This window comes from Haliotis asinina, chromosome 4 (genome assembly GCF_037392515.1).
Source record: "Haliotis asinina isolate JCU_RB_2024 chromosome 4, JCU_Hal_asi_v2, whole genome shotgun sequence".
Lineage (NCBI taxonomy): Eukaryota > Metazoa > Mollusca > Gastropoda > Lepetellida > Haliotidae > Haliotis > Haliotis asinina.
Window position 1 is genome coordinate 28,866,533 of NC_090283.1, and position 27,287 is coordinate 28,893,819.

Consider the following 27,287-nt stretch of genomic DNA (forward strand, 5'->3'; position numbering starts at 1 on the left):
ATAATAAAGAGTTTAGTGTTTGAAAGAGTTGATGCTAATAGATATATACTTGCCTTTATGGGCTTCTGTCGGTATGGTGGCAGTCGTCCATCGTCCCTCCCGTCCATGCAGCGTCTTCGTGGCAGTCGTCACTGCCTCTGGGGGACTTCACGCTCCATTTCTGCCCCCAGGATGATGATGTCCAGGGTCCTAAGTGTAAAGATAATAAAGAGTTTAGTGTTTGAAAGAGTTGATGTTAATAGATATATACTTGCCTTTATGGGCTTCTGTCGGTATGGTGGCAGTCGTCCATCGTCCCTCCCGTCCATGCAGCGTCTTCGTGGCAGTCGTCACTGCCTCTGGGGGACTTCACGCTCCATTTCTGCCCCCAGGATGATAATGTCCAGGGTCCTGAGAGTAAAGATACTAAAGAGTTTAGTGTTTGAAAGAGTTGATGTTAATAGATATATATACTTGCCTTTATGGGCTTCTGTCGGTATGGTGGCAGTCGTCCATCGTCCCTCCCGTCCATGCAGCGTCTTCGTGGCAGTCGTCACTGCCTCTGGGGGACTTCACGCTCCATTTCTGCCCCGAGGATGATGATGTCCAGGGTCCTAAGTGTAAAGATAATAAAGAGTTTAGTGTTTGAAACATTTGATGTTAATAGATATATACTTGCCTTTATGGGCTTCTGTCGGTATGGTGGCAGTCGTCCATCGTCCCTCCCGTCCATGCAGCGTCTTCGTGGCAGTCGTCACTGCCTCTGGGGGACTTCACGCTCCATTTCTGCCCCCAGGATGATGATGTCCCGGTTCCTAAGTGTAAAGATAATAAAGAGTTTAGTGTTTGAAAGAGTTGATGTTAATAGATATATACTTGCCTTTATGGGCTTCTGTCGGTATGGTGGCAGTCGTCCATCGTCCCTCCCGTCCATGCAGCGTCTTCGTGGCAGTCGTCACTGCCTCTGGGGGACTTCACGCTCCATTTCTGCCCCCAGGATGATGATGTCCAGGGTCCTAAGTGTAAAGATAATAAAGAGTTTAGTGTTTGAAAGAGTTGATGTTAATAGATATATACTTGCCTTTATGGGCTTCTGTCGGTATGGTGGCAGTCGTCCATCGTCCCTCCCGTCCATGCAGCGTCTTCGTGGCAGTCGTCACTGCCTCTGGGGGACTTCACGCTCCATTTCTGCCCCCAGGATGATAGTGTCCAGGGTCCTGAGAGTAAAGATAATAAAGAGTTTAGTGTTTGAAAGAGTTGATGTTAATAGATATATATACTTGCCTTTATGGGCTTCTGTCGGTATGGTGGCAGTCGTCCATCGTCCCTCCCGTCCATGCAGCGTCTTCGTGGCAGTCGTCACTGCCTCTGGGGGACTTCACGCTCCATTTCTGCCCCCAGGATGATAATGTCCAGGATCCTGAGAGTAAAGATAATAAAGAGTTTAGTGTTTGAAAGAGTTGATGTTAATAGATATATATACTTGCCTTTATGAGCTTCTGTCGGTATGGTGGCAGTCGTCCATCGTCCCTCCCGTCCATGCAGCGTCTTCGTGGCAGTCGTCACTGCCTCTGGGGGACTTCACGGTTCATTTCTGCCCCCAGGATGATGATGTCCAGGGTACTGAGAGAAAAGATAATAAAGAGTTTAGTGTTTGAAAGAGTTGATGTTAATAGATATATACTTGCCTTTATGGGCTTCTGTCGGTATGGGGGCAGTTGCCCATCGTCCCTCCCGTCCATGCAGCATCTTCGTGGCAGTCGTCACTGCCTCTGGGGGACTTCACGGTCCATTTCTGCCCCCAGGATGATGATGTCCAGGGTCCTGAGAGTAAAGATAATAAAGAGTTTAGTGTTTGAAAGAGTTGATGTTAATAGATATATATACTTGCCTTTATGGGCTTCTGTCGGTATGGTGGCAGTCGTCCATCGTCCCTCCCGTCCATACAGCGTCTTCGTGGCAGTCGTCACTGCCACTGGGGGACTTCACGCTCCATTTCTGCCCCCAGGATGATGATGTCCAGGGTCCTAAGTGTAAAGATAATAAAGAGTTTAGTGTTTGAAAGAGTTGATGCTAATAGATATATACTTGCCTTTATGGGCTTCTGTCGGTATGGTGGCAGTCGTCCATCGTCCCTCCCGTCCATGCAGCGTCTTCGTGGCAGTCGTCACTGCCTCTGGGGGACTTCACGCTCCATTTCTGCCCCCAGGATGATGATGTCCAGGGTCCTAAGTGTAAAGATAATAAAGAGTTTAGTGTTTGAAAGAGCTGATGTTAATAGATATATACTTGCCTTTATGGCCTTCTGTCGGTATGGTGGCAGTCGTCCATCGTCCCTCCCGTCCATGCAGCGTCTTCGTGGCAGTCGTCACTGCCTCTGGGGGACTTCACGCTCCATTTCTGCCCCCAGGATGATGATGTCCAGGGTCCTAAGTGTAAAGATAATAAAGAGTTTAGTGTTTGAAAGAGCTGATGTTAATAGATATATAGTTGCCTTTATGGCCTTCTGTCGGTATGGTGGCAGTCGTCCATCGTCCCTCCCGTCCATGCAGCGTCTTCGTGGCAGTCGTCACTGCCTCTGGGGGACTTCACGCTCCATTTCTGCCCCCAGGATGATAATGTCCAGGGTCCTGAGAGTAAAGATAATAAAGAGTTTAGTGTTTGAAAGAGTTGGTGTTAAAAGATATATACACTTGCGTTTATGGGCTTCTGTCGGTATGGTGGCAGTCGTCCATCGTCCCTCCCGTCCATGCAGCGTCTTCGTGGCAGTCGTCACTGCCTCTGGGGGACTTCACGCTCCATTTCTGCCCCCAGGATGATGATGTCCAGGGTCCTAAGTGTAAAGATAATAAAGAGTTTAGTGTTTGAAAGAGTTGATGTTAATAGATATATACTTGCCTTTATGGGCTTCTGTCGGTATGGTGGCAGTCGTCCATCGTCCCTCCCGTCCATGCAGCGTCTTCGTGGCAGTCGTCACTGCCTCTGGGGGACTTCACGCTCCATTTCTGCCCCCAGGATGATAATGTCCAGGGTCCTGAGAGTAAAGATAATAAAGAGTTTAGTGTTTGAAAGAGTTGATGTTAATAGATATATATACTTGCCTTTATGGGCTTCTGTCGGTATGGTGGCAGTCGTCCATCGTCCCTCCCGTCCATGCAGCGTCTTCGTGGCAGTCGTCACTGCCTCTGGGGGACTTCACGGTCCATTTCTGCCCCCAGGATGATGATGTCCAGGGTCCTGAGTGTAAAGATAATAAAGAGTTTAGTGTTTGAAAGAGTTGATGTTAACAGATATATACTTGCCTTTATGGGCTTCTGTCGGTATGGTGGCAGTCGTCCATCGTCCCTCCCGTCCATGCAGCGTCTTCGTGGCAGTCGTCACTGCCTCTGGGGGACTTCACGCTCCACTTCTGCCCCCAGGAGGATAATGTCCAGGGTCCTGAGAGTAAAGATAATAAAGAGTTTAGTGTTTGAAAGAGTTGATGTTAATAGATATATATACTTGCCTTTATGGGCTTCTGTCGGTATGGTGGCAGTCGTCCATCGTCCCTCCCGTCCATGCAGCGTCTTCGTGGCAGTCGTCACTGCCTCTGGGGGACTTCACGCTCCATTTCTGCCCCCAGGATGATGATGTCCAGGGTCCTAAGTGTAAAGATAATAAAGAGTTTAGTGTTTGAAAGAGTTGATGTTAATAGATATATACTTGCCTTTATGGGCTTCTGTCGGTATGGTGGCAGTCGTCCATCGTCCCTCCCGTCCATACAGCGTCTTCGTGGCAGTCGTCACTGCCTCTGGGGGACTTTACGCTCCATTTCTGCCCCCAGGATGATGATGTCCAGGGTCCTAAGTGTAAAGATAATAAAGAGTTTAGTGTTTGAAAGAGTTGATGTTAACAGATATATACTTGCCTTTATGGGCTTCTGTCGGTATGGTGGCAGTCGTCCATCGTCCCTCCCGTCCATGCAGCGTCTTCGTGGCAGTCGTCACTGCCTCTGGGGGACTTCACGCTCCATTTCTGCCCCCAGGATGATGATGTCCAGGGTCCTAAGTGTAAAGATAATAAAGAGTTTAGTGTTTGAAAGAGTTGATGTTAATAGATATATACTTGCCTTTATGGGCTTCTGTCGGTATGGTGGCAGTTGCCCATCGTCCCTCCCGTCCATGGAGCGTCTTCGTGGCAGTCGTCACTGCCTCTGGGGGACTTCACGGTCCATTTCTGCCCCCAGGATGATGATGTCCAGGGTCCTAAGTGTAAAGATAATAAAGAGTTTAGTGTTTGAAAGAGCTGATCTTAATAGATATATACTTGCCTTTATGGGCTTCTGTCGGTATGGTGGCAGTCGTCCATCGTCCCTCCCGTCCATGCAGCGTCTTCGTGGCAGTCGTCACTGCCTCTGGGGGACTTCACGCTCCATTTCTGCCCCCAGGATGATAATGTCCAGGGTCCTGAGAGTAAAGATAATAAAGAGTTTAGTGTTTGAAAGAGTTGATGTTAATAGATATATATACTTGCCTTTATGGGCTTCTGTCGGTATGGTGGCAGTCGTCCATCGTCCCTCCCGTCCATGCAGCGTCTTCGTGGCAGTCGTCACTGCCTCTGGGGGACTTCACGGTCCATTTCTGCCCCCAGGATGATGATGTCCAGGGTCCTAAGTGTAAAGATAATAAAGAGTTTAGTGTTTGAAAGAGTTGATGTTAACAGATATATACTTGCCTTTATGGGCTTCTGTCGGTATGGTGGCAGTCGTCCATCGTCCCTCCCGTCCATGCAGCGTCTTCGTGGCAGTCGTCACTGCCTCTGGGGGACTTCACGCTCCATTTCTGCCCCCAGGATGATAATGTCCAGGGTCCTGAGAGTAAAGATAATAAAGAGTTTAGTGTTTGAAAGAGTTGATGTTAATAGATATATATACTTGCCTTTATGGGCTTCTGTCGGTATGGTGGCAGTCGTCCATCGTCCCTCCCGTCCATGCAGCGTCTTCGTGGCAGTCGTCACTGCCTCTGGGGGACTTCACGGTCCATTTCTGCCCCCAGGATGATGATGTCCAGGGTCCTAAGTGTAAAGATAATAAAGAGTTTAGTGTTTGAAAGAGTTGATGTTAATAGATATATACTTGCCTTTATGGGCTTCTGTCGGTATGGTGGCAGTCGTCCATCGTCCCTCCCGTCCATACAGCGTCTTCGTGGCAGTCGTCACTGCCTCTGGGGGACTTCACGCTCCATTTCTGCCCCCAGGATGATGATGTCCAGGGTCCTGAGTGTAAAGATAATAAAGAGTTTAGTGTTTGAAAGAGTTGATGTTAACAGATATATACTTGCCTTTATGGGCTTCTGTCGGTATGGTGGCAGTCGTCCATCGTCCCTCCCGTCCATGCAGCGTCTTCGTGGCAGTCGTCACTGCCTCTGGGGGACTTCACGCTCCATTTCTGCCCCCAGGATGATGATGTCCAGGGTCCTAAGTGTAAAGATAATAAAGAGTTTAGTGTTTGAAAGAGTTGATGTTAATAGATATATACTTGCCTTTATGGGCTTCTGTCGGTATGGTGGCAGTTGCCCATCGTCCCTCCCGTCCATGGAGCGTCTTCGTGGCAGTCGTCACTGCCTCTGGGGGACTTCACGGTCCATTTCTGCCCCCAGGATGATGATGTCCAGGGTCCTAAGTGTAAAGATAATAAAGAGTTTAGTGTTTGAAAGAGCTGATCTTAATAGATATATACTTGCCTTTATGGGCTTCTGTCGGTATGGTGGCAGTCGTCCATCGTCCCTCCCGTCCATGCAGCGTCTTCGTGGCAGTCGTCACTGCCTCTGGGGGACTTCACGCTCCATTTCTGCCCCCAGGATGATAATGTCCAGGGTCCTGAGAGTAAAGATAATAAAGAGTTTAGTGTTTGAAAGAGTTGATGTTAATAGATATATACACTTGCCTTTATGGGTTCTGTCGGTATGGTGGCAGTCGTCCATCGTCCCTCCCGTCCATGCAGCGTCTTCGTGGCAGTCGTCACTGCCTCTGGGGGACTTCACGGTCCATTTCTGCCCCCAGGATGATGATGTCCAGGGTCCTAAGTGTAAAGATAATAAAGAGTTTAGTGTTTGAAAGAGTTGATGTTAATAGATATATACTTGCCTTTATGGGCTTCTGTCGGTATGGTGGCAGTCGTCCATCGTCCCTCCCGTCCATGCAGCGTCTTCGTGGCAGTCGTCACTGCCTCTGGGGGACTTCACGCTCCATTTCTGCCCCCAGGATGATAATGTCCAGGGTCCTGAGAGTAAAGATAATAAAGAGTTTAGTGTTTGAAAGAGTTGATGATAATAGATATATATACTTGCCTTTATGGGCTTCTGTCGGTATGGTGGCAGTCGTCCATCGTCCCTCCCGTCCATGCAGCGTCTTCGTGGCAGTCGTCACTGCCTCTGGGGGACTTCACGCTCCATTTCTGCCCCCAGGATGATAATGTCCAGGGTCCTGAGAGTAAAGATAATAAAGAGTTTAGTGTTTGAAAGAGTTGATGTTAATAGATATATATACTTGCCTTTATGGGCTTCTGTCGGTATGGTGGCAGTCGTCCATCGTCCCTCCCGTCCATGCAGCGTCTTCGTGGCAGTCGTCACTGCCTCTGGGGGACTTCACGCTCCATTTCTGCCCCCAGGATGATGATGTCCAGGGTCCTAAGTGTAAAGATAATAAAGAGTTTAGTGTTTGAAAGAGTTGATGTTAATAGATATATACTTGCCTTTATGGGCTTCTGTCGGTATGGTGGCAGTCGTCCATCGTCCCTCCCGTCCATGCAGCGTCTTCGTGGCAGTCGTCACTGCCTCTGGGGGACTTCACGCTCCATTTCTGCCCCCAGGATGATAATGTCCAGGGTCCTGAGAGTAAAGATAATAAAGAGTTTAGTGTTTGAAAGAGTTGATGTTAATAGATATATATACTTGCCTTTATGGGCTTCTGTCGGTATGGTGGCAGTCGTCCATCGTCCCTCCCGTCCATGGAGCGTCTTCGTGGCAGTCGTCACTGCCTCTGGGGGACTTCACGCTCCATTTCTGCCCCCAGGATGATGATGTCCAGGGTCCTAAGTGTAAAGATAATAAAGAGTTTAGTGTTTGAAAGAGTTGATGTTAACAGATATATACTTGCCTTTATGGGCTTCTGTCGGTATGGTGGCAGTCGTCCATCGTCCCTCCCGTCCATGCAGCGTCTTCGTGGCAGTCGTCACTGCCTCTGGGGGACTTCACGCTCCATTTCTGCCCCCAGGATGATAATGTCCAGGGTCCTGAGAGTAAAGATAATAAAGAGTTTAGTGTTTGAAAGAGTTGATGTTAATAGATATATATACTTGCCTTTATGGGCTTCTGTCGGTATGGTGGCAGTCGTCCATCGTCCCTCCCGTCCATGCAGCGTCTTCGTGGCAGTCGTCACTGCCTCTGGGGGACTTCACGCTCCATTTCTGCCCCCAGGATGATGATGTCCAGGGTCCTAAGTGTAAAGATAATAAAGAGTATAGTGTTTGAAAGAGTTGATGTTAATAGATATATACTTGCCTTTATGGGCTTCTGTCGGTATGGTGGCAGTCGTCCATCGTCCCTCCCGTCCATGCAGCGTCTTCGTGGCAGTCGTCACTGCCTCTGGGGGACTTCACGCTCCATTTCTGCCCCCAGGATGATAATGTCCAGGGTCCAGAGAGTAAAGATAATAAAGAGTTTAGTGTTTGAAAGAGTTGATGTTAATAGATATATATACTTGCCTTTATGGGCTTCTGTCGGTATGGTGGCAGTCGTCCATCGTCCCTCCCGTCCATGCAGCGTCTTCGTGGCAGTCGTCACTGCCTCTGGGGGACTTCACGCTCCATTTCTGCCCCCAGGATGATGATGTTCAGGGTCCTAAGTGTAAAGATAATAAAGAGTTTAGTGTTTGAAAGAGTTGATGTTAATAGATATATACTTGCCTTTATGGGCTTCTGTCGGTATGGTGGCAGTCGTCCATCGTCCCTCCCGTCCATGCAGCGTCTTCGTGGCAGTCGTCACTGCCTCTGGGGGACTTCACGCTCCATTTCTGCCCCCAGGATGATGATGTCCAGGGAACTGAGAGAAAAGATAATAAAGAGTTTAGTGTTTGAAAGAGTTGATGTTAATAGATATATAGTTGCCTTTATGGGCTTCTGTCGGTATGGTGGCAGTTGCCCATCGTCCCTCCCGTCCATGCAGCGTCTTCGTGGCAGTCGTCACTGCCTCTGGGGGACTTCACGCTCCATTTCTGCCCCCAGGATGATGATGTCCAGGGTCCTAAGTGTAAAGATAATAACGAGTTTAGTGTTTGAAAGAGTTGATGTTAATAGATATATACTTGCCTTTATGGGCTTCTGTCGGTATGGTGGCAGTCGTCCATCGTCCCTCCCGTCCATGCAGCGTCTTCGTGGCAGTCGTCACTGCCTCTGGGGGACTTCACGCTCCATTTCTGCCCCCAGGATGATAATGTCCAGGGTCCTGAGAGTAAAGATAATAAAGAGTTTAGTGTTTGAAAGAGTTGATGTTAATAGATATATATACTTGCCTTTATGGGCTTCTGTCGGTATGGTGGCAGTCGTCCATCGTCCCTCCCGTCCATGGAGCGTCTTCGTGGCAGTCGTCACTGCCTCTGGGGGACTTCACGCTCCATTTCTGCCCCCAGGATGATGATGTCCAGGGTCCTAAGTGTAAAGATAATAAAGAGTTTAGTGTTTGAAAGAGTTGATGTTAACAGATATATACTTGCCTTTATGGGCTTCTGTCGGTATGGTGGCAGTCGTCCATCGTCCCTCCCGTCCATACAGCGTCTTCGTGGCAGTCGTCACTGCCTCTGGGGGACTTCACGCTCCATTTCTGCCCCCAGGATGATAATGTCCAGGGTCCTGAGAGTAAAGATAATAAAGAGTTTAGTGTTTGAAAGAGTTGATGTTAATAGATATATATACTTGCCTTTATGGGCTTCTGTCGGTATGGTGGCAGTCGTCCATCGTCCCTCCCGTCCATGCAGCGTCTTCGTGGCAGTCGTCACTGCCTCTGGGGGACTTCACGGTCCATTTCTGCCCCCAGGATGATGATGTCCAGGGTCCTAAGTGTAAAGATAATAAAGAGTATAGTGTTTGAAAGAGTTGATGTTAATAGATATATACTTGCCTTTATGGGCTTCTGTCGGTATGGTGGCAGTCGTCCATCGTCCCTCCCGTCCATGCAGCGTCTTCGTGGCAGTCGTCACTGCCTCTGGGGGACTTCACGCTCCATTTCTGCCCCCAGGATGATAATGTCCAGGGTCCTGAGAGTAAAGATAATAAAGAGTTTAGTGTTTGAAAGAGTTGATGTTAATAGATATATATACTTGCCTTTATGGGCTTCTGTCGGTATGGTGGCAGTCGTCCATCGTCCCTCCCGTCCATGCAGCGTCTTCGTGGCAGTCGTCACTGCCTCTGGGGGACTTCACGCTCCATTTCTGCCCCCAGGATGATGATGTTCAGGGTCCTAAGTGTAAAGATAATAAAGAGTTTAGTGTTTGAAAGAGTTGATGTTAATAGATATATACTTGCCTTTATGGGCTTCTGTCGGTATGGTGGCAGTCGTCCATCGTCCCTCCCGTCCATGCAGCGTCTTCGTGGCAGTCGTCACTGCCTCTGGGGGACTTCACGGTCCATTTCTGCCCCCAGGATGATGATGTCCAGGGAACTGAGAGAAAAGATAATAAAGAGTTTAGTGTTTGAAAGAGTTGATGTTAATAGATATATAGTTGCCTTTATGGGCTTCTGTCGGTATGGTGGCAGTTGCCCATCGTCCCTCCCGTCCATGCAGCGTCTTCGTGGCAGTCGTCACTGCCTCTGGGGGACTTCACGGTCCATTTCTGCCCCCAGGATGATGATGTCCAGGGAACTGAGAGAAAAGATAATAAAGAGTTTAGTGTTTGAAAGAGTTGATGTTAATAGATATATACTTGCCTTTATGGGCTTCTGTCGGTATGGTGGCAGTCGTCCATCGTCCCTCCCGTCCATGCAGCGTCTTCGTGGCAGTTGTCACTGCCTCTGGGGGACTTCACCCTCCATTTCTGCCCCCAGGATGATGATGTCCAGGGTCCTAAGTGTAAAGATAATAAAGAGTTTAGTGTTTGAAAGAGTTGATGTTAACAGATATATACTTGCCTTTATGGGCTTCTGTCGGTATGGTGGCAGTCGTCCATCGTCCCTCCCGTCCATGCAGCGTCTTCGTGGCAGTCGTCACTGCCTCTGGGGGACTTCACGCTCCATTTCTGCCCCCAGGATGATAATGTCCAGGGTCCTGAGAGTAAAGATAATAAAGAGTTTAGTGTTTGAAAGAGTTGATGTTAATAGATATATATACTTGCCTTTATGGGCTTCTGTCGGTATGGTGGCAGTCGTCCCTCGTCCCTCCCGTCCATGCAGCGTCTTCGTGGCAGTCGTCACTGCCTCTGGGGGACTTCACGCTCCATTTCTGCCCCCAGGATGATAATGTCCAGGGTCCTGAGAGTAAAGATAATAAAGAGTTTAGTGTTTGAAAGAGTTGATGTTAATAGATATATATACTTGCCTTTATGGGCTTCTGTCGGTATGGTGGCAGTCGTCCCTCGTCCCTCCCGTCCATGCAGCGTCTTCGTGGCAGTCGTCACTGCCTCTGGGGGACTTCACGCTCCATTTCTGCCCCCAGGATGATAATGTCCAGGGTCCTGAGAGTAAAGATAATAAAGAGTTTAGTGTTTGAAAGAGTTGATGTTAATAGATATATATACTTGCCTTTATGGGCTTCTGTCGGTATGGTGGCAGTCGTCCATCGTCCCTCCCGTCCATGCAGCGTCTTCGTGGCAGTCGTCACTGCCTCAGGGGGACTTCACGCTCCATTTCTGCCCCCAGGATGATGATGTCCAGGGTCCTAAGTGTAAAGATAATGAAAAGTTTAGTGTTTGAAAGAGTTGATGTTAATAGATATATACTTGCCTTTATGGGCCTCTGTAGGTATGGTGGCTGTCACACATCGTCCCTCCCGTCCATGCAGTGTCCTCGTTTCAGTTGTCACTGCCTCTGCTGGACTTTACGCCCCATTTCTGCCCCCAGAATGATGATGTCCAGGGTCCTGAGAGTAAAGATAATAAAGAGTTTAGTGTTTGAAAGAGTTGATGTTAATAGATATATACTTGCCTTTATGGGCTTCTGTCGGTATGGTGGCAGTCGTCCATCGTCCCTCCCGTCCATGCAGCGTCTTCGTGGCAGTCGTCACTGCCTCTGGGGGACTTCACGGTCCATTTCTGACCCCAGGATGATGATGTCCAGGGTCCTATGTGTAAAGATAATAAAGAGTTTTGTGTTTGAAAGAGTTGATGTTAATAGATATATACTTGCCTTTATGGGCTTCTGTCGGTATGGTGGCAGTCGTCCATCGTCCCTCCCGTCCATGCAGCGTCTTCGTGGCAGTCGTCACTGCCTCTGGGGGACTTCACGCTCCATTTCTGCCACCAGGATGATGATGATGTCCAATGTCCTGAGTGTAAAGATAATAAAGAGTTTAGTGTTTGAAAGAGTTGATGTTAATAGACATACGCTTGCCTTTATGGGCTTCTGTCGGTATGGTGGCAGTCGTCCATCGTCCCTCCCGTCCATGCAGCGTCTTCGTGGCAGTCGTCACTGCCTCTGGGGGACTTCACGCTCCATTTCTGCCCCCAGGATGATGATGATGTCCAGGGTCCTGAGTGTAAAGATAATAAAGAGTTTAGTGTTTGAAAGAGTTGATGTTAATAGATATATACTTGTCTTTATGGGCTTCTGTCGGTATGGTGGCAGTCGCCCATCGTCCCTCCCGTCCATGCAGCGTCTTCGTGGCAGTCGTCACTGCCTCTGGGGGACTTCACGCTCCATTTCTGCCCCCAGGATGATGATGTCCAGGGTCCTAAGTGTAAAGATAATAAAGAGTTTAGTGTTTGAAAGAGTTGATGTTAACAGATATATACTTGCCTTTATGGGCTTCTGTCGGTATGGTGGCAGTCGTCCATCGTCCCTCCCGTCCATGCAGCGTCTTCGTGGCAGTCGTCACTGCCTCAGGGGGACTTCACGCTCCATTTCTGCCCCCAGGATGATGATGTCCAGGGTCCTAAGTGTAAAGATAATGAAAAGTTTAGTGTTTGAAAGAGTTGATGTTAATAGATATATACTTGCCTTTATGGGCCTTTGTAGGTATGGTGGCTGTCACACATCGTCCCTCCCGTCCATGCAGTGTCCTCGTTTCAGTTGTCACTGCCTCTGCTGGACTTTACGCCCCATTTCTGCCCCCAGAATGATGATGTCCAGGGTCCTGAGAGTAAAGATAATAAAGAGTTTAGTGTTTGAAAGAGTTGATGTTAATAGATATATACTTGCCTTTATGGGCTTCTGTCGGTATGGTGGCAGTCGTCCATCGTCCCTCCCGTCCATGCAGCGTCTTCGTGGCAGTCGTCACTGCCTCTGGGGGACTTCACGGTCCATTTCTGACCCCAGGATGATGATGTCCAGGGTCCTATGTGTAAAGATAATAAAGAGTTTTGTGTTTGAAAGAGTTGATGTTAATAGATATATACTTGCCTTTATGGGCTTCTGTCGGTATGGTGGCAGTCGTCCATCGTCCCTCCCGTCCATGCAGCGTCTTCGTGGCAGTCGTCACTGCCTCTGGGGGACTTCACGCTCCATTTCTGCCACCAGGATGATGATGATGTCCAATGTCCTGAGTGTAAAGATAATAAAGAGTTTAGTGTTTGAAAGAGTTGATGTTAATAGACATACGCTTGCCTTTATGGGCTTCTGTCGGTATGGTGGCAGTCGTCCATCGTCCCTCCCGTCCATGCAGCGTCTTCGTGGCAGTCGTCACTGCCTCTGGGGGACTTCACGCTCCATTTCTGCCCCCAGGATGATGATGATGTCCAGGGTCCTGAGTGTAAAGATAATAAAGAGTTTAGTGTTTGAAAGAGTTGATGTTAATAGATATATACTTGTCTTTATGGGCTTCTGTCGGTATGGTGGCAGTCGCCCATCGTCCCTCCCGTCCATGCAGCGTCTTCGTGGCAGTCGTCACTGCCTCTGGGGGACTTCACGCTCCATTTCTGCCCCCAGGATGATGATGTCCAGGGTCCTAAGTGTAAAGATAATAAAGAGTTTAGTGTTTGAAAGAGTTGATGTTAACAGATATATACTTGCCTTTATGGGCTTCTGTCGGTATGGTGGCAGTCGTCCATCGTCCCTCCCGTCCATGCAGCGTCTTCGTGGCAGTCGTCACTGCCTCTGGGGGACTTCACGCTCCATTTCTGCCCCCAGGATGATAATGTCCAGGGACCTGAGAATAAAGATAATAAAGAGTTTAGTGTTTGAAAGAGTTGATGTTAATAGATATATATACTTGCCTTTATGGGCTTCTGTCGGTATGGTGGCAGTCGTCCATCGTCCCTCCCGTCCATGCAGCGTCTTCGTGGCAGTCGTCACTGCCTCTGGGGGACTTCACGGTCCATTTCTGCCCCCAGGATGATGATGTCCAGGGTCCTAAGTGTAAAGATAATAAAGAGTTTAGTGTTTGAAAGAGTTGATGTTAATAGATATATACTTGCCTTTATGGGCTTCTGTCGGTATGGTGGCAGTCGTCCATCGTCCCTCCCGTCCATGCAGCGTCTTCGTGGCAGTCGTCACTGCCTCTGGGGGACTTCACGCTCCATTTCTGCCACCAGGATGATAATGTCCAGGGTCCTGAGAGTAAAGATAATAAAGAGTTTAGTGTTTGAAAGAGTTGATGTTAATAGATATATATACTTGCCTTTATGGGCTTCTGTCGGTATGGTGGCAGTCGTCCATCGTCCCTCCCGTCCATGCAGCGTCTTCGTGGCAGTCGTCACTGCCTCTGGGGGACTTCACGCTCCATTTCTGCCCCCAGGATGATGATGTCCAGGGTCCTAAGTGTAAAGATAATAAAGAGTTTAGTGTTTGAAAGAGTTGATGTTAATAGATATATACTTGCCTTTATGGGCTTCTGTCGGTATGGTGGCAGTCGTCCATCGTCCCTCCCGTCCATGCAGCGTCTTCGTGGCAGTCGTCACTGCCTCTGGGGGACTTCACGCTCCATTTCTGCCCCCAGGATGATAATGTCCAGGGTCCTGAGAGTAAAGATAATAAAGAGTTTAGTGTTTGAAAGAGTTGATGTTAATAGATATATATACTTGCCTTTATGGGCTTCTGTCGGTATGGTGGCAGTCGTCCATCGTCCCTCCCGTCCATGCAGCGTCTTCGTGGCAGTCGTCACTGCCTCTGGGGGACTTCACGCTCCATTTCTGCCCCCAGGATGATGATGTCCAGGGCCCTGAGAGAAAAGATAATAAAGAGTTTAGTGTTTGAAAGAGTTGATGTTAATAGATATATACTTGCCTTTATGGGCTTCTGTCGGTATGGTGGCAGTTGCCCATCGTCCCTCCCGTCCATGCAGCGTCTTCGTGGCAGTCGTCACTGCCTCTGGGGGACTTCACGGTCCATTTCTGCCCGCAGGATGATGATGTCCAGGGTCCTAAGTGTAAAGATAATAAAGAGTTTAGTGTTTGAAAGAGTTGATGTTAATAGATATATACTTGCCTTTATGGGCTTCTGTCGGTATGGTGGCAGTCGTCCATCGTCCCTCCCGTCCATGCAGCGTCTTCGTGGCAGTTGTCACTGCCTCTGGGGGACTTCACCCTCCATTTCTGCCCCCAGGATGATGATGTCCAGGGTCCTAAGTGTAAAGATAATAAAGAGTTTAGTGTTTGAAAGAGTTGATGTTAACAGATATATACTTGCCTTTATGGGCTTCTGTCGGTATGGTGGCAGTCGTCCATCGTCCCTCCCGTCCATGCAGCGTCTTCGTGGCAGTCGTCACTGCCTCTGGGGGACTTCACGCTCCATTTCTGCCCCCAGGATGATAATGTCCAGGGTCCTGAGAGTAAAGATAATAAAGAGTTTAGTGTTTGAAAGAGTTGATGTTAATAGATATATATACTTGCCTTTATGGGCTTCTGTCGGTATGGTGGCAGTCGTCCATCGTCCCTCCCGTCCATGCAGCGTCTTCGTGGCAGTCGTCACTGCCTCTGGGGGACTTCACGGTCCATTTCTGCCCCCAGGATGATGATGTCCAGGGCCCTGAGAGTATAGATAATAAAGAGTTTAGTGTTTGAAAGAGTTGATGTTAATAGATATATACTTGCCTTTATGGGCTTCTGTCGGTATGGTGGCAGTCGTCCATCGTCCCTCCCGTCCATGCAGCGTCTTCGTGGCAGTCGTCACTGCCTCAGGGGGACTTCACGCTCCATTTCTGCCCCCAGGATGATGATGTCCAGGGTCCTAAGTGTAAAGATAATGAAAAGTTTAGTGTTTGAAAGAGTTGATGTTAATAGATATATACTTGCCTTTATGAGCCTCTGTAGGTATGGTGGCTGTCACACATCGTCCCTCCCGTCCATGCAGTGTCCTCGTTTCAGTTGTCACTGCCTCTGCTGGACTTTACGCCCCATTTCTGCCCCCAGAATGATGATGTCCAGGGTCCTGAGAGTAAAGATAATAAAGAGTTTAGTGTTTGAAAGAGTTGATGTTAATAGATATATACTTGCCTTTATGGGCTTCTGTCGGTATGGTGGCAGTCGTCCATCGTCCCTCCCGTCCATGCAGCGTCTTCGTGGCAGTCGTCACTGCCTCTGGGGGACTTCACGGTCCATTTCTGACCCCAGGATGATGATGTCCAGGGTCCTATGTGTAAAGATAATAAAGAGTTTTGTGTTTGAAAGAGTTGATGTTAATAGATATATACTTGCCTTTATGGGCTTCTGTCGGTATGGTGGCAGTCGTCCATCGTCCCTCCCGTCCATGCAGCGTCTTCGTGGCAGTCGTCACTGCCTCTGGGGGACTTCACGCTCCATTTCTGCCACCAGGATGATGATGATGTCCAATGTCCTGAGTGTAAAGATAATAAAGAGTTTAGTGTTTGAAAGAGTTGATGTTAATAGACATACGCTTGCCTTTATGGGCTTCTGTCGGTAGGGTGGCAGTCGTCCATCGTCCCTCCCGTCCATGCAGCGTCTTCGTGGCAGTCGTCACTGCCTCTGGGGGACTTCACGCTCCATTTCTGCCCCCAGGATGATGATGATGTCCAGGGTCCTGAGTGTAAAGATAATAAAGAGTTTAGTGTTTGAAAGAGTTGATGTTACTAGACATACGCTTGCCTTTATGGGCTTCTGTCGGTATGGTGGCAGTCGTCCATCGTCCCTCCCGTCCATGCAGCGTCTTCGTGGCAGTCGTCACTGCCTCTGGGGGACTTCACGCTCCATTTCTGCCCCCAGGATGATGATGATGTCCAGGGTCCTGAGTGTAAAGATAATAAAGAGTTTAGTGTTTGAAAGAGTTGATGTTAATAGATATATACTTGTCTTTATGGGCTTCTGTCGGTATGGTGGCAGTCGCCCATCGTCCCTCCCGTCCATGCAGCGTCTTCGTGGCAGTCGTCACTGCCTCTGGGGGACTTCACGCTCCATTTCTGCCACCAGGATGATGATGTCCAGGGTCCTAAGTGTAAAGATAATAAAGAGTTTAGTGTTTGAAAGAGTTGATGTTAACAGATATATACTTGCCTTTATGGGCTTCTGTCGGTATGGTGGCAGTCGTCCATCGTCCCTCCCGTCCATGCAGCGTCTTCGTGGCAGTCGTCACTGCCTCAGGGGGACTTCACGCTCCATTTCTGCCCCCAGGATGATGATGTCCAGGGTCCTAAGTGTAAAGATAATGAAAAGTTTAGTGTTTGAAAGAGTTGATGTTAATAGATATATACTTGCCTTTATGGGCCTTTGTAGGTATGGTGGCTGTCACACATCGTCCCTCCCGTCCATGCAGTGTCCTCGTTTCAGTTGTCACTGCCTCTGCTGGACTTTACGCCCCATTTCTGCCCCCAGAATGATGATGTCCAGGGTCCTGAGAGTAAAGATAATAAAGAGTTTAGTGTTTGAAAGAGTTGATGTTAATAGATATATACTTGCCTTTATGGGCTTCTGTCGGTATGGTGGCAGTCGTCCATCGTCCCTCCCGTCCATGCAGCGTCTTCGTGGCAGTCGTCACTGCCTCTGGGGGACTTCACGGTCCATTTCTGACCCCAGGATGATGATGTCCAGGGTCCTATGTGTAAAGATAATAAAGAGTTTTGTGTTTGAAAGAGTTGATGTTAATAGATATATACTTGCCTTTATGGGCTTCTGTCGGTATGGTGGCAGTCGTCCATCGTCCCTCCCGTCCATGCAGCGTCTTCGTGGCAGTCGTCACTGCCTCTGGGGGACTTCACGCTCCATTTCTGCCACCAGGATGATGATGATGTCCAATGTCCTGAGTGTAAAGATAATAAAGAGTTTAGTGTTTGAAAGAGTTGATGTTAATAGACATACGCTTGCCTTTATGGGCTTCTGTCGGTATGGTGGCAGTCGTCCATCGTCCCTCCCGTCCATGCAGCGTCTTCGTGGCAGTCGTCACTGCCTCTGGGGGACTTCACGCTCCATTTCTGCCCCCAGGATGATGATGATGTCCAGGGTCCTGAGTGTAAAGATAATAAAGAGTTTAGTGTTTGAAAGAGTTGATGTTAATAGATATATACTTGTCTTTATGGGCTTCTGTCGGTATGGTGGCAGTCGCCCATCGTCCCTCCCGTCCATGCAGCGTCTTCGTGGCAGTCGTCACTGCCTCTGGGGGACTTCACGCTCCATTTCTGCCCCCAGGATGATGATGTCCAGGGTCCTAAGTGTAAAGATAATAAAGAGTTTAGTGTTTGAAAGAGTTGATGTTAACAGATATATACTTGCCTTTATGGGCTTCTGTCGGTATGGTGGCAGTCGTCCATCGTCCCTCCCGTCCATGCAGCGTCTTCGTGGCAGTCGTCACTGCCTCTGGGGGACTTCACGCTCCATTTCTGCCCCCAGGATGATAATGTCCAGGGACCTGAGAATAAAGATAATAAAGAGTTTAGTGTTTGAAAGAGTTGATGTTAATAGATATATATACTTGCCTTTATGGGCTTCTGTCGGTATGGTGGCAGTCGTCCATCGTCCCTCCCGTCCATGCAGCGTCTTCGTGGCAGTCGTCACTGCCTCTGGGGGACTTCACGGTCCATTTCTGCCCCCAGGATGATGATGTCCAGGGTCCTAAGTGTAAAGATAATAAAGAGTTTAGTGTTTGAAAGAGTTGATGTTAATAGATATATACTTGCCTTTATGGGCTTCTGTCGGTATGGTGGCAGTCGTCCATCGTCCCTCCCGTCCATGCAGCGTCTTCGTGGCAGTCGTCACTGCCTCTGGGGGACTTCACGCTCCATTTCTGCCACCAGGATGATAATGTCCAGGGTCCTGAGAGTAAAGATAATAAAGAGTTTAGTGTTTGAAAGAGTTGATGTTAATAGATATATATACTTGCCTTTATGGGCTTCTGTCGGTATGGTGGCAGTCGTCCATCGTCCCTCCCGTCCATGCAGCGTCTTCGTGGCAGTCGTCACTGCCTCTGGGGGACTTCACGCTCCATTTCTGCCCCCAGGATGATGATGTCCAGGGTCCTAAGTGTAAAGATAATAAAGAGTTTAGTGTTTGAAAGAGTTGATGTTAATAGATATATACTTGCCTTTATGGGCTTCTGTCGGTATGGTGGCAGTCGTCCATCGTCCCTCCCGTCCATGCAGCGTCTTCGTGGCAGTCGTCACTGCCTCTGGGGGACTTCACGCTCCATTTCTGCCCCCAGGATGATAATGTCCAGGGTCCTGAGAGTAAAGATAATAAAGAGTTTAGTGTTTGAAAGAGTTGATGTTAATAGATATATATACTTGCCTTTATGGGCTTCTGTCGGTATGGTGGCAGTCGTCCATCGTCCCTCCCGTCCATGCAGCGTCTTCGTGGCAGTCGTCACTGCCTCTGGGGGACTTCACGCTCCATTTCTGCCCCCAGGATGATGATGTCCAGGGCCCTGAGAGAAAAGATAATAAAGAGTTTAGTGTTTGAAAGAGTTGATGTTAATAGATATATACTTGCCTTTATGGGCTTCTGTCGGTATGGTGGCAGTTGCCCATCGTCCCTCCCGTCCATGCAGCGTCTTCGTGGCAGTCGTCACTGCCTCTGGGGGACTTCACGGTCCATTTCTGCCCGCAGGATGATGATGTCCAGGGTCCTAAGTGTAAAGATAATAAAGAGTTTAGTGTTTGAAAGAGTTGATGTTAATAGATATATACTTGCCTTTATGGGCTTCTGTCGGTATGGTGGCAGTCGTCCATCGTCCCTCCCGTCCATGCAGCGTCTTCGTGGCAGTTGTCACTGCCTCTGGGGGACTTCACCCTCCATTTCTGCCCCCAGGATGATGATGTCCAGGGTCCTAAGTGTAAAGATAATAAAGAGTTTAGTGTTTGAAAGAGTTGATGTTAACAGATATATACTTGCCTTTATGGGCTTCTGTCGGTATGGTGGCAGTCGTCCATCGTCCCTCCCGTCCATGCAGCGTCTTCGTGGCAGTCGTCACTGCCTCTGGGGGACTTCACGCTCCATTTCTGCCCCCAGGATGATAATGTCCAGGGTCCTGAGAGTAAAGATAATAAAGAGTTTAGTGTTTGAAAGAGTTGATGTTAATAGATATATATACTTGCCTTTATGGGCTTCTGTCGGTATGGTGGCAGTCGTCCATCGTCCCTCCCGTCCATGCAGCGTCTTCGTGGCAGTCGTCACTGCCTCTGGGGGACTTCACGGTCCATTTCTGCCCCCAGGATGATGATGTCCAGGGCCCTGAGAGTATAGATAATAAAGAGTTTAGTGTTTGAAAGAGTTGATGTTAATAGATATATACTTGCCTTTATGGGCTTCTGTCGGTATGGTGGCAGTCGTCCATCGTCCCTCCCGTCCATGCAGCGTCTTCGTGGCAGTCGTCACTGCCTCAGGGGGACTTCACGCTCCATTTCTGCCCCCAGGATGATGATGTCCAGGGTCCTAAGTGTAAAGATAATGAAAAGTTTAGTGTTTGAAAGAGTTGATGTTAATAGATATATACTTGCCTTTATGAGCCTCTGTAGGTATGGTGGCTGTCACACATCGTCCCTCCCGTCCATGCAGTGTCCTCGTTTCAGTTGTCACTGCCTCTGCTGGACTTTACGCCCCATTTCTGCCCCCAGAATGATGATGTCCAGGGTCCTGAGAGTAAAGATAATAAAGAGTTTAGTGTTTGAAAGAGTTGATGTTAATAGATATATACTTGCCTTTATGGGCTTCTGTCGGTATGGTGGCAGTCGTCCATCGTCCCTCCCGTCCATGCAGCGTCTTCGTGGCAGTCGTCACTGCCTCTGGGGGACTTCACGGTCCATTTCTGACCCCAGGATGATGATGTCCAGGGTCCTATGTGTAAAGATAATAAAGAGTTTTGTGTTTGAAAGAGTTGATGTTAATAGATATATACTTGCCTTTATGGGCTTCTGTCGGTATGGTGGCAGTCGTCCATCGTCCCTCCCGTCCATGCAGCGTCTTCGTGGCAGTCGTCACTGCCTCTGGGGGACTTCACGCTCCATTTCTGCCACCAGGATGATGATGATGTCCAATGTCCTGAGTGTAAAGATAATAAAGAGTTTAGTGTTTGAAAGAGTTGATGTTAATAGACATACGCTTGCCTTTATGGGCTTCTGTCGGTAGGGTGGCAGTCGTCCATCGTCCCTCCCGTCCATGCAGCGTCTTCGTGGCAGTCGTCACTGCCTCTGGGGGACTTCACGCTCCATTTCTGCCCCCAGGATGATGATGATGTCCAGGGTCCTGAGTGTAAAGATAATAAAGAGTTTAGTGTTTGAAAGAGTTGATGTTACTAGATATATACTTGTCTTTATGGGCTTCTGTCGGTATGGTGGCAGTCGCCCATCGTCCCTCCCGTCCATGCAGCGTCTTCGTGGCAGTCGTCACTGCCTCTGGGGGACTTCACGCTCCATTTCTGCCCCCAGGATGATGATGTCCAGGGTCCTAAGTGTAAAGATAATAAAGAGTTTAGTGTTTGAAAGAGTTGATGTTAATAGACATACGCTTGCCTTTATGGGCTTCTGTCGGTATGGTGGCAGTCGTCCATCGTCCCTCCCGTCCATGCAGCGTCTTCGTGGCAGTCGTCACTGCCTCTGGGGGACTTCACGCTCCATTTCTGCCCCCAGGATGATGATGATGTCCAGGGTCCTGAGTGTAAAGATAATAAAGAGTTTAGTGTTTGAAAGAGTTGATGTTAATAGATATATACTTGTCTTTATGGGCTTCTGTCGGTATGGTGGCAGTCGCCCATCGTCCCTCCCGTCCATGCAGCGTCTTCGTGGCAGTCGTCACTGCCTCTGGGGGACTTCACGCTCCATTTCTGCCCCCAGGATGATGATGTCCAGGGTCCTAAGTGTAAAGATAATAAAGAGTTTAGTGTTTGAAAGAGTTGATGTTAACAGATATATACTTGCCTTTATGGGCTTCTGTCGGTATGGTGGCAGTCGTCCATCGTCCCTCCCGTCCATGCAGCGTCTTCGTGGCAGTCGTCACTGCCTCTGGGGGACTTCACGCTCCATTTCTGCCCCCAGGATGATAATGTCCAGGGTCCTGAGAGTAAAGATAATAAAGAGTTTAGTGTTTGAAAGAGTTGATGTTAATAGATATATATACTTGCCTTTATGGGCTTCTGTCGGTATGGTGGCAGTCGTCCATCGTCCCTCCCGTCCATGCAGCGTCTTCGTGGCAGTCGTCACTGCCTCTGGGGGACTTCACGGTCCATTTCTGCCCCCAGGATGATGATGTCCAGGGTCCTAAGTGTAAAGATAATAAAGAGTTTAGTGTTTGAAAGAGTTGATGTTAATAGATATATACTTGCCTTTATGGGCTTCTGTCGGTATGGTGGCAGTCGTCCATCGTCCCTCCCGTCCATGCAGCGTCTTCGTGGCAGTCGTCACTGCCTCTGGGGGACTTCACGCTCCATTTCTGCCACCAGGATGATAATGTCCAGGGTCCTGAGAGTAAAGATAATAAAGAGTTTAGTGTTTGAAAGAGTTGATGTTAATAGATATATATACTTGCCTTTATGGGCTTCTGTCGGTATGGTGGCAGTCGTCCATCGTCCCTCCCGTCCATGCAGCGTCTTCGTGGCAGTCGTCACTGCCTCTGGGGGACTTCACGCTCCATTTCTGCCCCCAGGATGATGATGTCCAGGGTCCTAAGTGTAAAGATAATAAAGAGTTTAGTGTTTGAAAGAGTTGATGTTAATAGATATATACTTGCCTTTATGGGCTTCTGTCGGTATGGTGGCAGTCGTCCATCGTCCCTCCCGTCCATGCAGCGTCTTCGTGGCAGTCGTCACTGCCTCTGGGGGACTTCACGCTCCATTTCTGCCCCCAGGATGATAATGTCCAGGGTCCTGAGAGTAAAGATAATAAAGAGTTTAGTGTTTGAAAGAGTTGATGTTAATAGATATATATACTTGCCTTTATGGGCTTCTGTCGGTATGGTGGCAGTCGTCCATCGTCCCTCCCGTCCATGCAGCGTCTTCGTGGCAGTCGTCACTGCCTCTGGGGGACTTCACGCTCCATTTCTGCCCCCAGGATGATGATGTCCAGGGCCCTGAGAGAAAAGATAATAAAGAGTTTAGTGTTTGAAAGAGTTGATGTTAATAGATATATACTTGCCTTTATGGGCTTCTGTCGGTATGGTGGCAGTTGCCCATCGTCCCTCCCGTCCATGCAGCGTCTTCGTGGCAGTCGTCACTGCCTCTGGGGGACTTCACGGTCCATTTCTGCCCGCAGGATGATGATGTCCAGGGTCCTAAGTGTAAAGATAATAAAGAGTTTAGTGTTTGAAAGAGTTGATGTTAATAGATATATACTTGCCTTTATGGGCTTCTGTCGGTATGGTGGCAGTCGTCCATCGTCCCTCCCGTCCATGCAGCGTCTTCGTGGCAGTTGTCACTGCCTCTGGGGGACTTCACCCTCCATTTCTGCCCCCAGGATGATGATGTCCAGGGTCCTAAGTGTAAAGATAATAAAGAGTTTAGTGTTTGAAAGAGTTGATGTTAACAGATATATACTTGCCTTTATGGGCTTCTGTCGGTATGGTGGCAGTCGTCCATCGTCCCTCCCGTCCATGCAGCGTCTTCGTGGCAGTCGTCACTGCCTCTGGGGGACTTCACGCTCCATTTCTGCCCCCAGGATGATAATGTCCAGGGTCCTGAGAGTAAAGATAATAAAGAGTTTAGTGTTTGAAAGAGTTGATGTTAATAGATATATATACTTGCCTTTATGGGCTTCTGTCGGTATGGTGGCAGTCGTCCATCGTCCCTCCCGTCCATGCAGCGTCTTCGTGGCAGTCGTCACTGCCTCTGGGGGACTTCACGGTCCATTTCTGCCCCCAGGATGATGATGTCCAGGGCCCTGAGAGTAAAGATAATAAAGAGTTTAGTGTTTGAAAGAGTTGATGTTAATAGATATATACTTGCCTTTATGGGCTTCTGTCGGTATGGTGGCAGTCGTCCATCGTCCCTCCCGTCCATGCAGCGTCTTCGTGGCAGTCGTCACTGCCTCTGGGGGACTTCACGCTCCATTTCTGCCCCCAGGATGATAATGTCCAGGGTCCTGAGAGTAAAGATAATAAAGAGTTTAGTGTTTGAAAGAGTTGATGTTAATAGATATATATACTTGCCTTTATGGGCTTCTGTCGGTATGGTGGCAGTCGTCCATCGTCCCTCCCGTCCATGCAGCGTCTTCGTGGCAGTCGTCACTGCCTCTGGGGGACTTCACGCTCCATTTCTGCCCCCAGGATGATGATGTCCAGGGCCCTGAGAGAAAAGATAATAAAGAGTTTAGTGTTTGAAAGAGTTGATGTTAATAGATATATACTTGCCTTTATGGGCTTCTGTCGGTATGGTGGCAGTTGCCCATCGTCCCTCCCGTCCATGCAGCGTCTTCGTGGCAGTCGTCACTGCCTCTGGGGGACTTCACGGTCCATTTCTGCCCCCAGGATGATGATGTCCAGGGTCCTAAGTGTAAAGATAATAAAGAGTTTAGTGTTTGAAAGAGTTGATGTTAATAGATATATACTTGCCTTTATGGGCTTCTGTCGGTATGGTGGCAGTCGTCCATCGTCCCTCCCGTCCATGCAGCGTCTTCGTGGCAGTTGTCACTGCCTCTGGGGGACTTCACCCTCCATTTCTGCCCCCAGGATGATGATGTCCAGGGTCCTAAGTGTAAAGATAATAAAGAGTTTAGTGTTTGAAAGAGTTGATGTTAACAGATATATACTTGCCTTTATGGGCTTCTGTCGGTATGGTGGCAGTCGTCCATCGTCCCTCCCGTCCATGCAGCGTCTTCGTGGCAGTCGTCACTGCCTCTGGGGGACTTCACGGTCCATTTCTGCCCCCAGGATGATAATGTCCAGGGTCCTGAGAGTAAAGATAATAAAGAGTTTAGTGTTTGAAAGAGTTGATGTTAATAGATATATATACTTGCCTTTATGGGCTTCTGTCGGTATGGTGGCAGTCGTCCATCGTCCCTCCCGTCCATGCAGCGTCTTCGTGGCAGTCGTCACTGCCTCTGGGGGACTTCACGGTCCATTTCTGCCCCCAGGATGATGATGTCCAGGGCCCTGAGAGTAAAGATAATAAAGAGTTTAGTGTTTGAAAGAGTTGATGTTAATAGATATATACTTGCCTTTATGGGCTTCTGTCGGTATGGTGGCAGTCGTCCATCGTCCCTCCCGTCCATGCAGCGTCTTCGTGGCAGTCGTCACTGCCTCAGGGGGACTTCACGCTCCATTTCTGCCCCCAGGATGATGATGTCCAGGGTCCTAAGTGTAAAGATAATGAAAAGTTTAATGTTTGAAAGAGTTGATGTTAATAGATATATACTTGCCTTTATGTGCCTCTGTAGGTATGGTGGCTGTCACACATCGTCCCTCCCGTCCATGCAGTGTCCTCGTTTCAGTTGTCACTGCCTCTGCTGGACTTTACGCCCCATTTCTGCCCCCAGAATGATGATGTCCAGGGTCCTGAGAGTAAAGATAATAAAGAGTTTAGTGTTTGAAAGAGTTGATGTTAATAGATATATACTTGCCTTTATGGGCTTCTGTCGGTATGGTGGCAGTCGTCCATCGTCCCTCCCGTCCATGCAGCGTCTTCGTGGCAGTCGTCACTGCCTCTGGGGGACTTCACGGTCCATTTCTGACCCCAGGATGATGATGTCCAGGGTCCTATGTGTAAAGATAATAAAGAGTTTTGTGTTTGAAAGAGTTGATGTTAATAGATATATACTTGCCTTTATGGGCTTCTGTCGGTATGGTGGCAGTCGTCCATCGTCCCTCCCGTCCATGCAGCGTCTTCGTGGCAGTCGTCACTGCCTCTGGGGGACTTCACGCTCCATTTCTGCCACCAGGATGATGATGATGTCCAATGTCCTGAGTGTAAAGATAATAAAGAGTTTAGTGTTTGAAAGAGTTGATGTTAATAGACATACGCTTGCCTTTATGGGCTTCTGTCGGTATGGTGGCAGTCGTCCATCGTCCCTCCCGTCCATGCAGCGTCTTCGTGGCAGTCGTCACTGCCTCTGGGGGACTTCACGCTCCATTTCTGCCCCCAGGATGATGATGATGTCCAGGGTCCTGAGTGTAAAGATAATAAAGAGTTTAGTGTTTGAAAGAGTTGATGTTACTAGATATATACTTGTCTTTATGGGCTTCTGTCGGTATGGTGGCAGTCGCCCATCGTCCCTCCCGTCCATGCAGCGTCTTCGTGGCAGTCGTCACTGCCTCTGGGGGACTTCACGCTCCATTTCTGCCCCCAGGATGATGATGTCCAGGGTCCTAAGTGTAAAGATAATAAAGAGTTTAGTGTTTGAAAGAGTTGATGTTAACAGATATATACTTGCCTTTATGGGCTTCTGTCGGTATGGTGGCAGTCGTCCATCGTCCCTCCCGTCCATGCAGCGTCTTCGTGGCAGTCGTCACTGCCTCTGGGGGACTTCACGCTCCATTTCTGCCCCCAGGATGATAATGTCCAGGGTCCTGAGAGTAAAGATAATAAAGAGTTTAGTGTTTGAAAGAGTTGATGTTAATAGATATATATACTTGCCTTTATGGGCTTCTGTCGGTATGGTGGCAGTCGTCCATCGTCCCTCCCGTCCATGCAGCGTCTTCGTGGCAGTCGTCACTGCCTCTGGGGGACTTCACGGTCCATTTCTGCCCCCAGGATGATGATGTCCAGGGTCCCAAGTGTAAAGATAATAAAGAGTTTAGTGTTTGAAAGAGTTGATGTTAATAGATATATACTTGCCTTTATGGGCTTCTGTCGGTATGGTGGCAGTCGTCCATCGTCCCTCCCGTCCATGCAGCGTCTTCGTGGCAGTCGTCACTGCCTCTGGGGGACTTCACGCTCCATTTCTGCCCCCAGGATGATAATGTCCAGGGTCCTGAGAGTAAAGATAATAAAGAGTTTAGTGTTTGAAAGAGTTGATGTTAATAGATATATATACTTGCCTTTATGGGCTTCTGTCGGTATGGTGGCAGTCGTCCATCGTCCCTCCCGTCCATGCAGCGTCTTCGTGGCAGTCGTCACTGCCTCTGGGGGACTTCACGCTCCATTTCTGCCCCCAGGATGATGATGTCCAGGGTCCTAAGTGTAAAGATAATAAAGAGTTTAGTGTTTGAAAGAGTTGATGTTAATAGATATATACTTGCCTTTATGGGCTTCTGTCGGTATGGTGGCAGTCGTCCATCGTCCCTCCCGTCCATGCAGCGTCTTCGTGGCAGTCGTCACTGCCTCTGGGGGACTTCACGCTCCATTTCTGCCCCCAGGATGATAATGTCCAGGGTCCTGAGAGTAAAGATAATAAAGAGTTTAGTGTTTGAAAGAGTTGATGTTAATAGATATATATACTTGCCTTTATGGGCTTCTGTCGGTATGGTGGCAGTCGTCCATCGTCCCTCCCGTCCATGCAGCGTCTTCGTGGCAGTCGTCACTGCCTCTGGGGGACTTCACGCTCCATTTCTGCCACCAGGATGATGATGTCCAGGGCCCTGAGAGAAAAGATAATAAAGAGTTTAGTGTTTGAAAGAGTTGATGTTAATAGATATATACTTGCCTTTATGGGCTTCTGTCGGTATGGTGGCAGTTGCCCATCGTCCCTCCCGTCCATGCAGCGTCTTCGTGGCAGTCGTCACTGCCTCTGGGGGACTTCACGGTCCATTTCTGCCCGCAGGATGATGATGTCCAGGGTCCTAAGTGTAAAGATAATAAAGAGTTTAGTGTTTGAAAGAGTTGATGT